Raw genomic sequence first — 12,762 nt, 5'->3', positions numbered from 1 at the left:
AACACTATACCAACTCTACAACACTACCCTAAACCCTAAAACACTACACTACCCAAACACCACTACACTACCCTAAACCCTAAACCCTAAGCACTACAACACTACCCAAAACCACTACCCACAATACTCCCACCCCTACAATACCCTAAACCCTAAAACACTACGACACTACAACACTACCCTAAACCTCTACCCACACCACTCCCACCCCTACACTATCAAAAACCCTAAAATACTATGACACTACAACACTACCCTAAACCACTACCCACACTACTCCTACACTACTCTAAACCCTAAAACACTACAACACTACCCTAAACTACTACCCACACTACTCCCACCCCAAGCACAATCACCATTACCTCTCTTTCCTTGTGGTTCCTCTCCAGCGTTGCAGTCTTTGCTCCTGGTTCCTGCTTCCTGCTTCACGGTGCACGTCGTTGTGAGGAAACGGAAGAGCCCCTGTTCCCTCACAACGAGGTGGATGGCATTACATCGCATTCATTGCAACAGGGAATGCGATGTAAAAACACGCGTAATAATGGCTACGTGTTGTTACATAGCATGCGTTGTTACGCTTGCGATGTAATGGCATTGCGGGGAAACAGCTGCGTTGTAATGGCTGTTTCCCCCTTTAATAGAATGTGTGGCCTTTTCCTATTCACTCCCTTGTTTACCTCCCACACATACTAAAACATATACTTCCTTTGTGAAGTCTGGTAGACATATAAGTATAGGCAACACACTTTGTAGTATGCTTTGTTGTAAAACAAGTGTAGTATATGAATCAGGCTCAAAGTAAACAAATTTACATGTGCAACTTTACTGTTACAAATAAGTAACTCTATGCTTTCGAATAACATTACTACTTTTAGCTATTCACCATTAATGAGTGTAAAGTTTCTCAAAGGCTTATACTTACATGTCCACCTACCCGAAAAAGAGGGCAAAACCACATTTTCAAGTGTAAAGTTACTACAGCCTAAAGGAGCAGTGGCAAGGCTAGCATCACTCATTCCCAACCAATGGTACTGTAAGACCCTCTAACACAAAACAATGAAGGGCGAGACCAAAAATGGAACACTATAGATAATATCTTATAATAAAATAATATATTTTGACTTTTTAAAACTATTATTTAATTAAATTGAAAGTTAAAAATAAAGATTTTTAAAATGAATAACATTTAAAGTTAAAATATTTAAATCACATTTTTATATGTGGTAATAAATCAATTTCAATTGATTTTCTACATAACGTTTTGTAATGCTTAACACATAATAAGTAACATTTTACTTTAGGTGGGACTTTGTTTAAATACATTTTCAAAACTCAATTTTATTTAATTTAAGATATGTCAAATAATTGCATATATATTTAAGAATTAAGTTAATAGTGCTGTGCCATTGCTATTGTGTGCTACATTCAAAATAAATATTGACTTTATTAATATATAACATAACAAAAATTAAGTTTCATAAATTAATAAAAGTTTACATTTCCACTAAACTTTGCCATAACAAGATCTCTGACCAGTTAATTGAGTTCTCCCCATGGAAAAGCAAGTTTATTAAATTGATAAAAAATATTTAAAATATTCTGTGTTAAATGTTAATGTAAATTAATTTAAATTAAATGTAATACAAAATGAAAATGCTACAGCATGAATAACTTAATTTTAATACACCTAAGGTAAAAAAAAGAAAGTTTTTAATTATGTGTTAAAAATTATTAAAAGTGATTTATAGAATTTATTAGAAATAACTCAGGGCCTGATTACGAGTATGGCGGTACTAAGACCACTGTATCCACTGTGGCGGTCTGACCGCTGCCTCCTCAGTGGTCTGAACGCTTGATTATGACCATGGCTGTCTGACCACCACAAGACTGCCACCACTGCTAAGATCCTCAATCCCGTGGCAGCAGGGAAAGCGGCAGGGAATGGAGGCAGTACCGATGTTGGATCCTGCCATGAAAAGATCAGCAGAAAGGCAGGTAAGGGTCCCGAAACAGGGCCCATGTTTTTTTTAGCTCACTGGACATTGTGACTAGAGGTACATGTTGTACCCCACATGCCAGCCCTGTTGTATGGTCACTGTGTGATGCATAAAATGGTGCATGACAGTTCAGTTGTTGCATTGCAGCAGCATTGCCTCCAGGCTTTCCTTGTGAGGCAAAGCATGCCGCTGCTGCAAGACTGCCACCGGCACACCACCAGACCAGCAGTAAAATCCAAATACAACCTTCCGGATGCTTCCGGCTTGGCGGAATTCTCCCGACCACCGATGTTGCGGCCTGGTACTCCGACCGCCAAGGTCACAATCAATCTCTAAATTATATTTCAATAAACATTTATAGAATGTGGACCTCCTCCCATTTGCCAATGGCTTACCACCTCCTGAAAGGAGGTGGTAAGATATTGATGTTTTGTAACTTGATTTTGGTTGCAAAACATTAAAACTTAGATTAAAGACCATAGGGGCATATTTACAATATTTTTTGTGTAGGACAGCTCTGCAGTCTTTTATCAGCAGTAAGTATGGGCGGAAAATTCGTTCCGCTCGCGGAATTTGCGGATTTTCTGCAATTTCGCGATCCACAAATCTCGCGAAATTGCAGAAAAATCTGCTTATCCGCGAGCAGAACGGATTTTCCAAAACTGAAGTACATGAATCACTTACAGGGTTGAAGCAGGTGCCCAAGTTGAAGCTAATTTCTTTGTAACCATTTACAAAATGGTTACAAAGAAATTAACTTCAACTTGGGCACCTGCTGTAACCCTGCAAGTGCTTCCTGAGGCGCCTCCAGAGTTCGTTGCACTTGCAACTATTCTCTGACCCTGCTCTGACCCTCGAAGCAGGGTCAGAGAATAGTTGCAAGTGTGGCACAATGCTCCTGTCACAAAAATTAAACTGCAACAGGAAGCACTTACAGATAAGGAAGCAGGTGGCGGACTTGAAGCTCAGATTCCGTAACACACTAACCAGCCCCAAATTGATTTGTCTTGGTTGAGGCTGGGCAGGTATGCTTTCTCCCCTTAATCTACAGTGGTGAACCAGAGGGTGCTGTGATTAACAAGAAGGTGCAGTGGTGAACCAGAGGGTGCTGTGATGAACCAGAAGGTGCAGTGGTGAACCAGAGGGTGGCAGTGGTGAACCAGAGGGTGCTGTGATGAACCAGAGGATGGCAGTGGTGAACCAGAGGATGGCAGTGATGAACCAGAGAGTGGCAGTGATGAACCAGAAGGAGCAGTGGGGAACCACAGGGTGCTGTGATGAACCAGAAGGTGCAGTGGGGAATCAGAGGGTGGCAGTTTTGAACCAGAGGGTGCTGTGATTAACCAGAGGGTGACAGTGATGAACCAGAGGGTGGCAGGGATGAACCAGAGGGTGGCAGGGATAAACCAGAGGGTGGCAGTGGTGAACCAGAGGGTGGCAGTGATGAACCAGAGGGTGGCAGTGGTGAACCAGAGGGTGGCAGTGGTGAACCAGAGGGTGGCAGGGGTGAACCAGAGGGTGCTGTGATGAACCAGAGGGTGGCAGTGGTGAACCAGAGGGTGGCAGTGATGAACCAGAGGGTGGCAGTGATGAGCCAGAGGGTGGCAGCGATGAACCAGAGGGTGGTGGTGATGAACCAGAGGGTGCAGTGGTGAACCAGAGGGTGCTGTGATGAACCAGAAGGTGCAGTGGTGAAACAGAGGGTGGCAGTGGTGAACCAGAGGGTGCTGTGATGAACCAGAGGGTGGCAGTGGTGTACCACAGGGTGGCAGTGGTGTACCAGAGGGTGGCAGTGGTGAACCCGAGGGTGGCAGTGGTGTACCAGAGGGTGGCAGTGGTGAACCCGAGGGTGGCAGTGGTGAACCAGAGGGTGCTGTAATGAACCAGAGGGTGGCGGTGATGAACCAGAGGGTGGCAGTGATGAACCAGAGGGTGGCAGTGATGAACCAGAGGGTGGCAGTGATGGACCAGAGTGTGGCAATGGTGAACCAGAGGGTGCTGTAATGAACCAGAGGGTGGCAGTGATGAACCAGAGAGTGACAGTGGTGAACAAGAGGGTGGCAGTGATGAACCAGAGGGTGGCAGTGATGAACCGTAGGGTGGCTGTGATGAACCACAGGGTCGCGAACAGGCCGGACATGTGGAAACAACATGGTCATGACCGTTGAGACCCACAAGTAAGTTCGCGTTCCCAAACTTGTAAAAAACCATTGCGAGCTGGCAGAAAAAAAATTCTGCGGGTTCGCGGAGTTTGCAAAATTTGTGAATCACGGTTATGATTTCTTGCGAATTCGCGTACTGCTAGTACTTCTAGTAGAGCTATTACCGCCCGATAGTACTAGTTTTTCCGCTAGTTATCTCTAGGTTTTGTGATGCAATGCCTTATGTGTCTTGCAGGTGATTTTCAAATATATTCTGGACTCAAAAGGTAGCCAGTTGAGGGCATGAAGGTCAAGGGAAATGTGGCAGTTTCCGGCAGTTATTCATTTATTTATTGTATTTTCCCTATCCCGTCATATGTTGACATCCCCCCACCCTGCCTCGCCCACCATGTCTCCCACACCGCTCTTACCTGTACCGGCCACGCCTGGATATGTCACATTCTTGTCCTTTCTGCCGGTGCACAAACTGCAGCCCTACAGGAAGGGACACCATTCTGCACAAAAACAACCAAAGGAAGCTTTTTCCTTGTTCTATGTGTGCCTCAGAATGCAGCAAACGTGGAAAGCGGCAAAACAAGGAGAAATGTAAGCATTTAGTTTGGGTGCTGCCCCAGATTTTTATGCTATGTTTTAAATCTGGGGCAATGTCAAAAAACATGGGTGTTGCGTGGAAATACCCACAGCCACACCCACGGAATTCCCCTTCCGCACAAATACATTGCTGTACTCCATATTTACAGGGCATGAAATGCCACAAAAAATATGGAAAACATAGAAGTAAATGTTTTCAAACAAATGATTCACCAATACTTTGAAATGTGAAGAAACATTTGGCAGACACAAGATGTAAGTAAACAGCTCATATATACGCTATTCCATTAGGTAAATCAGTCGACAAGTTCCAAGCAAGAAAATTATTGGCATTTCAGTCTTACATAGCCAGTGGAGGGTCTTCATCAGGACTGGAAATTAAAGTCAACCCATACAGCATCCATGATTAGCTGTAATATAAGAGTGATATTGAGACAGATAATCTCAGACAGTTAATTTTTACTTTTTTCAAAATAAATCACCAGCACTGGCACTAGAATAGCTCGTATTATTGTAGTAATCACTCCAAGCTGTTTGAGATGTTTCAGGAGTATTTATTGTAGATCAATAGTAAAATAGTAATACAGCCCCACCAGGAGCAGCCAGGCTGGTGCTCAGCCCTTCTCTAACTGTGGTTTCCAGAGACCACCATTCTACATTACATCCTTCTTACAGTGTTTCACTGGTGGAGCAATAGATGACATAAACTACAATATAGCTAGGATATAACATATCCTCTTTTCTTCCAAAGGGAAAACAGAAACGAACACCATAGTAGACTAGAAAGAAAACAGAAGCTAGATGAGCAGAAAAGAGTAGAGAGAACCAGAGAGAGAAAAGAAGAGCAATAAGGGAAACAATGGTAATATGAAAAACATATTAAGATAATCCAATAAGAACAAATTGCGACCACCAGTGTACTTCATGAGCAGCTTTTTGGGGTTTTAAAATCTTTCTTCTCCAAAAGTGGTAATCCTAGCAAACCTGCTTCTAAAAAATCCAGGGAACTCATGGTTTAACAAATCGTGCCGACTGACATATGGTTCTCTGGCTAAAGCTATAAAATCACGAACCACTGAGAACATTAGGATAGCAAGGCTAGAGTATAAGAAACCCCTCAAACAGGCTGAAAAGGATTGGGATGACCAACATTGGCAGGCTTTACTTGAGGCCAGTAGGTCGAGAAACCAGACCAGGTTCTGGCAGGTAGTTAAATGGGGAAGCACTGTGGATTCGCATGTTCCGGTAAACCATGTGTCTGCCTAAAAATGGGTTGATCACTTCGGGTCACAGTTTCAGGGTCTGGAAACAGAAATAGTTCCGGCCCCAGTTGATCTTATTCTAAAGTCACCGACCTTGTGCCATCCCCTTCTGTTTGACAGTAAGGATTCTGAGAATGCACTTAGGTTGGTTATAGGTGGAAAAGCCCCAGGTATGGATTGCATCCCGGCCGACCTATTTAAATATGACTCTAATAATTGGGTGCCTTATATTACTTTTCTAGCTAATGCTATAGTGAAGGAGGCTCCAATCCCCGATTCGCTGAAATACTGCCCATATATAAAAAAGGTGATTGTTCTGCCCCGGGGAACTACCGCCCTATCAGCTTAATAGATGCCATCCAGAAAATAATAGCCAGGATGGTGCTGGCCAAGATCCAGGCCTGGATGGATCATGCAAATGTTCTGTCCCCACTACAAGCAGGCTTTAGATCTTGTGTCAGCACAATCGATCGGGTGTTTAGATTTATATTAATTTACTGGAAGGTTGTCATTTGGGTGGTGGAACTATCTACGCAGCATTCATAGATCTAAAGTCTTTCTTTGACTTGGTTCCTAAAGCCAAGCTATGGGTCGCATTGGGAAATTTGGGGATGCCACGTGATCTTCTTGAAATAGTGATTAGACTACATGAGGAAAAGTTTGCACAGGTTAGATGGGGTAAACAGGGGCAGGTTACAGAGAGATTTCCTGTCTCCTGTGGTGTACGTCAAAGGTGTGTACTTGCACCGACCCTGTTTCTGTTGTTCATCAATAGGGTCGTGCAGTACTTCACAGCATTCCCAACTGATGCCCCAGTTTTAGGAGGTACCAGGTTCCCGCTTCTTTTTTCGCGGATGACACCCACATTTTATCTAAAACTAAGAAGGGTCTTCAGTCCGCTTTAAATTCGAGGAATTTTGTCAAAATAATGATCTACAGGTTAACGTAACAAAGACGAAATTTATGGTGTTAACCAAAAACAGGCCACTGCAGAGTCATGTTAGTATGAATGGATGTGAGACTGAGCAGGTAAAAGTCATGCCTTACCTGGGGGTAGTGTTGGAAAATAGGCTCAGCTGGAAACCCCAGCTCTCCCTGAAGTTTGCTCAGCTAACAGGGTGTTTATTCAAGGAGCAGAGATCTGCTCTGACAAAAAGGATAGGCCCTGCTTTAAAAATCTAAAATGCAAAAATATGTTCAGCGATTCTGTATGGCGCGGACTTATGGGCTTTCTCGGACCTATCATCGTTAGTCAGAGTCCAAAACAAATTTCTCCGATCCCTTGTACGCCTTCCCCAATCCAGCCCCATGAAGCCCCTGTTTCTCGACCTGGAATGTCATTCTATTGACGATGTAGCACGTTTTAGAACAGTAGCCTTATGGAGGAGAATATGGACAACCCCTGAACTGACACTTTTTTGCCAATGAAATATTGGACCTAAGATCTGTAGTGGGCTCGGGGAATTTTCCCTGGTTCAGGAAAGTAAGATTATTATTGGAAAATATGGGTCTAAGTCACTTGTGGTCAGCACCAAATATTAATGTTTTCCCATCTAAAAAGGATTTTAAACGATCTTTATTGGGCCACTGTAAGACAACAACTCATTGTCCAGACCGATACCACCTCTCTGTCTGGTAGGTTCTTGGAACATAAACTTGACCCCTTTTTAGAGGATTACTGGGATATCATCACGAAGAGTGGCAACAGAAAGTTATATCACCAGTTTAGGGTCGGATCGCTTCCACTGAGATCATTTACCATCAAATGGCGAGGACAGTCAAATGAGTTTTGCCCATGGTGCATTGACCAAAAAGAGTCACCAGGCCATATATTTTTGTATGCCCCGCCTATTCAGCCCCCCGGAGCAAATGGTTAAAACCTATTTGTAACAAATGAGAACACGGGAGGGGTTGGGTTGGTGGGTGTAGGAAGGGGGAGACTCTAGTTGGCGCAGTGCAAGCACTAGCGACAAGCAGGGACTCTCTCTTCCTCGTCAGGGCTGAGGGTTACCTTCCAGACAACCTCTGCTTACCCTCTAGGTAGTGTGGCTTAAGCAGTCGTAGGCTAATCTTGGGGGCACATAGGGTTAAACACTTGCCACAGTACACCTTCACCACCAACCCACCACACAACGAGACCAGACTGTATTCTTGTAAAAATATATCTCTTTATATAAACTTTACGCAGGCTTGGGAGTACAGTCAATAACTTTACGGATACGGTTGCAGGTTATTAGCTTTAGGTTACCACAGTTCTTATCGTAGTTCTTGTGAGGCCCGTAGGCCGATGTTAAACAAAGTTCTTTGTGGAGCCAGCGGCTTCCAGGGGATCTGTCCCACGTCGCGTTGCCTTCCCGGTGTCGCTGATCGTTGCGGCTCTTCGGCCGAGCAGGTCACTGGTCGTCCGGGGCAGCGGTGCTCTGTGGCGGCACGGTCCTCTCTTTGTCGTCTGCTCCGACCTTGGAGTCGGCGGCTGTGTGGCGGTGACAAGTGGCAGTACGGTCCCCAAGTGCAGGACGTACCCAGCCAAATGTCGGTGCAGCTGTGGGCTCACAGCTGGGCTGTCGGGCAGGTTACCGACCTTGTGGATTCTCGTAGGGCAATAGTCTGTCCTTGCAGGTGAGGGACGGCTCGCTATGCAGTCGCCTCGATAGCTCGGACCCGACGGGTCCTCCTTCGCTTTGCTCTCGGGCTCCCAGCGCAGGTGTGGTCACGATGTTCGGGCCAGCGGCGGCTGGTCCTCACTGTGCTTCCGCTGTAGCTTTGGGCCCCGGTCACGGTGGTCGGGAGGGAGTGGATGCCTTAGAGGAGCTTCCTCTTTGTCGGTACTGCGGCGATGGTCAGCACCCGCAGTCGCGTTCTTCCAAGGGGGGTTTTAGCGTCCACTGGTCCTGGGACGCTGGTCAGGGGGCAAGTTCAGTTTCCAAGCCCTCGGAGATCTCTTTGCAGAGTTTGGCACAAAGTAGCACAAAAGTCGTGTCGTCGTTTTGTCTTCCTCTCCTTCAGCAGCAAGGCACCAGACACAAGCAAGAGTCAGCACCCTTCTTTGTCTTCTCGCGGTCCTTCTCGTAGGGCAGAGTCGTTCTGTGGCCCAAACTGGATCTAACTTTCAAGGAGCAGGGCTCCATCTTTTATAGGCCAATTCTTTTGTTCTCGCAGGCCAGGGGGGCCTTTGCATAGCCACTCTCAGTTCTGGAGTACCCCGGCGGGTGTACTCCGGCTTCTGCTTTCAGTGTGAGGGGCAGGCGCATCAGACGCCCCACAGGAGGTGGAGCCAGCATTGTCCGGACAGGAGTGGCCAGAGTACCTTGTTGATGGGGGCTTCGCCCTTCCTGGGCCAGGTGCCGGCAGAGTCATCCGCCGCTCCCCAGGAGGGTGGAGCCAGCATTGTGGTGGCCGAGCACAGTGACAGTTCGAGTCAAGAGGCACTCCTACCTCCCACTAAGGTGTAATCTGCGCATTCACCACCTGTCGTCCCTCCAGCCCTGTCACTCACACATCCCAGACAGTCGGATACACATACGGGCAGAGGCAACTGAAATGGTTAAGCAAGCAAATGCTAACTTTCTAAAAGTAGCAGTTGCAAACCCAGGATACTGAAATAAACTTGACTACAAGAAATATCTCCTCATCCTGAGTTCAGGCATACTAAACATGACTCACTACCATGCTCCTTGAGCCTGCGGGGATTATAGGGTATAATAATCCTCGCAGCTCAGTCTGGCCTAATGGAGCAGGTAGCCTTCAGTAGTGAAATACGGTCTTCGTTGTAAGTCACTACCAGGACATGCCACGCACATCAGGGCTTGTCCTACCTCGCACCTACAATGCACCCTGCCCGCAGGCCTACCATAGGGGTGACTAATATGTAGTCAAGGGAAGGGTCGGGGCTGGCAAGTGGGGACACTTGCCCAGCTAGCGTGACAGTACGAGACTGCACGCGGGTTCTGCGGTCGCAGTTCCCAGACACAAGTTTACGGCTGCTCGGGTGGGTGGCGCAACCAGCGCTGCAAGCCCACCAGCAGTATCGGCATCTACACGCCCCGGCACTCTCTCGTGCGCTTTACTGGGGACTAACAGTAAATCCAATGCACCAATCATGGATACCAATCGTATGTACAGTTTACAGTAGGGAGCACTTGCACTGCGGCACGGATCAGCCGTGGCGCAGTGCCCTGAGTATCGGAAAACCAGCAAAACATCGGAGGCACATCAGCAAAAAGTGGAAGGGAGACTCACGCCAAGGTGCCAGGTCTAACACGTGTCCCCTCCAGCTGAAATGTGGGGGGAACTACCCTTCCCCAGGGAGTTCCACATCACTAAGGCGGAAAAATCTGGACAGACCGTCAGCGTTGGCGTGATCGGTGCCAGGGCGGTGTTCCACCGTAAAGTCCATACTCTGTAGAGAAATGGACCACCTCAACAGTTTCGGGTTCTCACCCCTCATTTGCATCAACCATCTGAGGGGCCTGTGGTCCGTCTGAACTCGGAAGTGAGACCCAAACAGGTAGGGTCTTAGCTTCTTCAGTGCCCAGACCACAGCAAATGCTTCACGCTCTATTGCACTCCACCTACTTTCCCGTGGAAGTAACCTCCGACTTATGAAGGCTACGGGTTGGTCAAAGCCCTCCTCAGTCATCTGTGAAAGAACAGCCCCTACACCATGCTCTGAAGCGTCTGTTTGCACAATGAACTCTTTGGAGAAATCAGGGGCCAGGAGCACGGGCGCCGTGCACATGGCAGTCTTCAGGGTGTCGAAAGCTTTCTGACAGGTGTCAGTCCAAGTCACATTCCTGGGCTGCTTTTTCGAAGTCAGCTCTGTCAAGGGGGTCACGATCGTGCCATAGCCCTTGACAAACCTCCTGTAATACCCAGTGAGCCCCAGGAAGGCTCTCACTGCAGTCTGGGTCTTGGGGGGTTCCCAAGCCAGGATGGTTTCGATTTTGGGCTGCAAGGGGGCTACCTTGCCACTCCCAACTTGGTGTCCCAAGTACACCACGGAACCCTGCCCAATCTGGCACTTGCTTGCCTTGATTGTGAGGCCTGCTCTGCGCAGGGCCATCAACACGTCCCAGAGGTGTCGCAGGTGTTCGGGCCAGCTGCCGCTGAACACCGCGATGTCATCCAGGTAGGCGGCACTGAACTCGTCCAGCCCAGCCAACACCTGGTTGACCAATCTCTGAAAGGTGGCAGGGGCATTCTTCATTCCAAATGGCATGACCCGGAACTGGAAATGCCCATCTGGTGTAGAGAATGCTGACCTCTCCTTTGCCCCATCGGTCAAGGCGATCTGCCAGTACCCAGACGTCAGATCAAACGTGCTGAGAAACCGGGCAGCCCCTAGCCGATCAATGAGCTCGTCAGCTCTGGGGATGGGGTGCGCGTCAGTCTTCGTGACTGAATTGAGTCCTCTGTAGTCCACACAGAACCGGAGTTCGGGTGTGGCTCCCGGCGCAGCAGCCTTCGGAACCAAGACCACGGGGCTGGACCAAGGACTGCTGGAAGACTCAACCACCCCGAGGGCAAGCATCTTGGAGACCTCCTCCTTGATGCAGGCCCGTACCCTGTCAGTCACCCGGTAAGCCTTATGCTTCACCGGCAAGCTGTCTCCAGTGTCCACATCATGGACGCACCAATCTGTGACACTCGGAACCAGGGAAAACAGGTCTGGAAACTGCCCCAGCAACTGGCGGCAATCCTCCTGTTGTTCGGCGGTCAGGGAGGGTGAGAGGTTAACTCCATCCACTGACCCATCCTTCTCATGGGCCACCAAGAGGTCCGGTAGAGGCTCTGACTCCTCCTCCATTCCGTCATCGGTTGCCAACAACATGCCCACTTCGGACCTTCGCAAGTGGGGCTTGAGGCGGTTGACATGTAGGACCCGCAAAGGGTTCCTGGCCGTCTTCATGTCCACCAAGTATGTCACGGGGCTTTTCCGCTCCACAACCTCGAATGGTCCTGTCCACTTATCTTGAAGGGCACAGGGCTCCACCGGGGCGAAGACATACACCTCTTGTCCAGGCTGAAGTTCGACCAGAGTGGCATTCTGATCGTACCACCGCTTCATCTCTTCCTGGCTCGCTTCCAGATTTGCCTCGGCAAGTTGTCTGAAGCGCCTGGTCTGGTTTCTGAAGGCCAGCATGTAGCTATATACACTCTGGGGAGGTTTCCTGGGAGATTGCTCCCAGCCTTCCTTTACCAAACTCAGCGGTCCTCTCACGGGGTGGCCGTACAGCAGTTCAAAGGGACTGAACCCTAGGGACTTCTGTGGCACCTCGCGATATGCAAATAGTAGGCATGGTAAGAGGACGTCCCACTTACGCCTCATCGGACCTTCCAGGCCCATGATCATGCCTTTGAGGGTTCGGTTGAATCTTTCAACCAACCCGTTACCTTGGGGATGGTAAGGTGTGGTGAACTTGTACGTTACGCCACACTCTTGCCAAAGGGATTTCATATATTTCGATATGAAATTGGTCCCCCTGTCGCTCACTACCTCTAGAGGGAATCCTACTCGTGAGAAAATTCCCATCAGTGCACGCCCCACCACGGGAGCCGTCACTGTCCTCAGAGGGATGGCTTCAGGGTACCGGGTGGCATGGTCCACCAAGACCAGGATGAACCTGTTGCCCATGGCTGTCTTGGGGTCCAGAGGCCCGACGATGTCAATACCCACTCGCTGGAATGGCGTACCGACGACAGGGAAGGGTTGGAGGGGAGCCTTGTTCTTCCCTCCCGTCTTCCCAC

The sequence above is a fragment of the Lissotriton vulgaris genome, chromosome 1_2 (genome assembly GCF_964263255.1).
Source record: "Lissotriton vulgaris chromosome 1_2, aLisVul1.2, whole genome shotgun sequence".
Lineage (NCBI taxonomy): Eukaryota > Metazoa > Chordata > Amphibia > Caudata > Salamandridae > Lissotriton > Lissotriton vulgaris.
The sequence above is the reverse complement of the archived record's forward strand: the minus strand, read 5'-3'. Positions refer to the sequence as shown.